The sequence below is a fragment of the Echinops telfairi genome, unplaced genomic scaffold (genome assembly GCF_000313985.2).
Source record: "Echinops telfairi isolate 266 unplaced genomic scaffold, ASM31398v2 ScPeMD7_1;HRSCAF=3_0, whole genome shotgun sequence".
Classification (NCBI taxonomy): domain Eukaryota; kingdom Metazoa; phylum Chordata; class Mammalia; order Afrosoricida; family Tenrecidae; genus Echinops; species Echinops telfairi.
Window position 1 is genome coordinate 11,059,513 of NW_022103896.1, and position 3,779 is coordinate 11,063,291.

Consider the following 3,779-nt stretch of genomic DNA (forward strand, 5'->3'; position numbering starts at 1 on the left):
GGAGGAGAAAGGGGGAACTGATCACAATGATCCACGTATAACCCCTCTCTGGGGGACAGACAACAGAAATGTGTGGGTGAAGGGAGACATCGGTCAGTATAAGACATGAAAAAATCATAAAAATTTATAAATCATTAAGGGTTTATGAGGGAGGGAGGACAAAAAAGGGCTGATACCAAGGGCTCAAGTAGAAAGAAAATGTTCTGAAAATGATGATGGCAACAAATGTAAAAAAATGTGCTTGACACAATAGATGTATGTATGGATTGTGATAAGAGCTGGATTTCCAATAAAATGATTTTTTTTAAAATAGCCTGTGATATGCAATGACACAACCATGCTTGCTGAAAGTGAGGAGAAATTCAAGAATTTGCTAAAGAAAATCAAGGATTACAGCCTTCAATATGGATTACAACTCAAAATAAAGGAGACCAAAATCCTTACAACTGGGCCAAAAGGCAACATTATGATAAACGGAGGAAGATTGAAGTTGTCAGGATTTGTCCAGCTTGGATCCACAATCAATATTCATGGAAGCAGTGGTCAAGAGGTTAAAGGACACATTGCATTGGATAAAGCTGTTGCACAAGATCTCTTTAAAGTATTGAAAAGCAAGCCTGTTCCTTTGAGGACTAAGGTGTGCCTTTGGGTTGAACAAGAAGATTGAAAGAACCATGGACTGCTGAAAGGACAAAAAATCTGTCTGGGGAGAAGTACAGCCAGAATGCTCCTTAGAGCCAAGCACGATGAGACTTTGTCTTAAATACTGTGGACATGTTGTCAGAGTGATCAGTCTCTGGAAAAGGACTTGGCAAATCAGAGGGGCAGTGAAAAAGAGGAAGACCCTGTACAAGGTGGATGGACCCAGTGGCTGAAACCGTGGGTTCCAACAGAAGGAGAAAGGTGAGAATGGGGCAGGCTCGAGCTGTATTTCCTTCTGCTGTATATAGGGCCGGAGCTCAAAGGTACCTAAAAACAGACCAATAAGTTCTGATGGCACAATTCCAGGTGATTCCTGATGCTCATTCAATGAAATGGTATAAAATCTACCTTTTCTCTTGGAAAACAGTAGCCACAATGTAAGGAACTCCAAGTAAATTATGAAAAATAGCACATGGGAAAAATAAACTCTAGGGATCTTGGCTCCTCTGAATTTTCAACTGGCAAACACTGAGTAGATTCTGTAACCCCAAGTTGAGCTACTTTAGCTGATGTTAAAAGCGTACATACAAGCCACCCTCGTGAGCAAAATGGATGTTTATGACTTGTTTGCACAACTAGGTTTGTTGAGGTGTGCTAGGTGTCAAGAGTGCACCAAAGCAAGTGCCAGCATTTGAAATTAAGTACAATGGAACCAGCAGCTACAAAAATAACCCAAACCCATTGCTATCAAGTTGCTTCCAACTCATGGCAACCCCACATGTTGGGAAGTAGATCTGCAATTGAATTTTTAAACTGAATGTTGAGTGTGAAGCATTACAGTTAAATCAAATACTGGGGTATGGTATCTAATTGATTTCTGTTTATCAGAATTTTACCCAATGAATTTTTAAAGCATTAGTTTTATTACTCATAATTTATAATACACTTTTGAATTTTTCATATATATAGTCATATCATCTGAAAATAACCAGAATTTTATATTCTTTTTCCCAAATCTTACTGTGCTCACTAATACATACAGCAAAATATTGACTGTAAAATGTGATAGCCACATTTTCCTTATTCCTAAATATAAGAATGGATTATCATGTTTCCTGAAAAATTACGTGTATTGTTGGAACATATGTGGAAAATATATTGAAATAGGTAAAAACACGAGCTAAACCAAAGAAGATAACTATAAATATAAAAATAAGACATAGAAAACAACTACATCTACTTAGAAATTAAGGAATCTGTGACATCAATTCAATTTATGAAAAGATATGAAACTTGAGTAAAAAGTATAATACTCTAGGAAATGTATGAAATACAATAAAAGATAAAAAGGAACTTTTCAAAAGCTTTCCCTCGAAAAAAATGCATCAGCTTCACTTTATTTCAGAGTGAATTTTACCCAATATCTATGAAATGCAATTTAATTTATTTTCAAGAATAAAGAGAAAATGAACCCTCTAAGCTGTTTGATCCATAAAGGAAAACACTGCTGCAAAAATTAATAAAGACAAGACAATAAAATGGGACTACACATGCATTTAAGTTATTGATATTAATACCAACTCTAAAAAGGTGTTAGCAAATAGAATTCAGCAACACATTAAAAGATTAAGTGACTTGTGCAGATGTGAGCCAGTCCACATATCCAATATACAAATGTACTTTCCTTGTTAACTACAGTTAAAAGCAAAACATACATTACATTATCCAAAGATTCGGAAAAAGTCTTTGATAGAAGACAATGTCAATGCCATTCTTTAATGCATGTCCTGATAAATAAACACAAATTACTAGTTTACTAGAAACATGCCTAATATGAAGGTAAGTCAAAATTATTGCTATAAAATCATAGAAATTTTTGTTAATCAATAATAGCAAAATTTGAAGCTATTCTTTCAAACAAAGTCCTCCATCTAGGTCGATGTGCTTCTAAAAGCAGAGTTTCCATCTCTCTAACCCTTCTCCAAAGAGAATGGTGCTCTTTAATTTACATCATGTCAAATGGCAGTTTGATGCTACAGGGACCCCACCACCACCACCACAGTGTTCCTTCTAGGACAAAAAGAAGTGTGAATTAGCATGAGTGAGGATACAGGGTGCATAAGATAAGGTTGTCCAGTTAAATTCTTATAGACAGCCCTTTGACCCTCAAATAATGAGCAGGTACATAGTCATGGGAGGTCGCTTTGAGTTAGCATTGACTCCATTGCAGTAAGTTTGGTATTTGTCCATCTTTAAGGAAGCCCGCTGCCACATTTTTCTCCTTCAACGGAGCTGGTGGATAACATTTTGGTAGACAACCAAATGCTTAACCACTGTGGTACCAGGGCTCCTCGAGGAAAAATAGCTGGGAAATTTTCAATAAAAATGAGGAATTACTAACAATGTGCTACTGGTGCATGGATAGAAGCATCAAAGGAATAGTCTTGAATGAACATGAAATAATGTGCTCACTGAGGTTTCTGATCATGTTAGCACCCTCACAAATCCCCCTGTTGTTGGTAGGTTCCACGGGGTAGGCGCCTGCTCATAGCAACCCGATGTGCGACAGACAGCAACTCTGCTCCACGTTGCAGCATCCTCGAACCTATCCTTCTCCAATGTCTCTTCTGTGTCTGGAGGCTCGGCTGAAACCCGTCCACTTTGAGTGATCCTGCTAATCTGTGAAATGCACGTGAAATAACAACACCCAGCGTCTTAGTGACACGCAAGCCACCACAGTATGACAAGCTGACAGGTAAGTCATGGACAAATCCCCATGCACACCATCAACTCAAGGGCAACAAGCAGCAACAGCAGCATTTCAAATCAGTTAGTCAGAGGAAGACTACTCAAATGGTGTTGGGACAAGCTACTGTGAAAACAGTTAAATTTAATTCCTACTTTAGTATTTACATGACATTTTGATATAGATAGATGAAAACTCAAAATTAAATTCTATTGTTCAAAATCCCCAAACACTGTTGATATAACTTTGTCATAATTCTACAATTTCTTCTTGTCAAGAAATCCCACAAAAATCAATATAGATATGTAGATATATGTGACCTGGAAAATATTTGCAGTGTATTTTACTTTCGATATGTTGTCAGGGAGAGACCAGCACCTGGAGAAGGTTA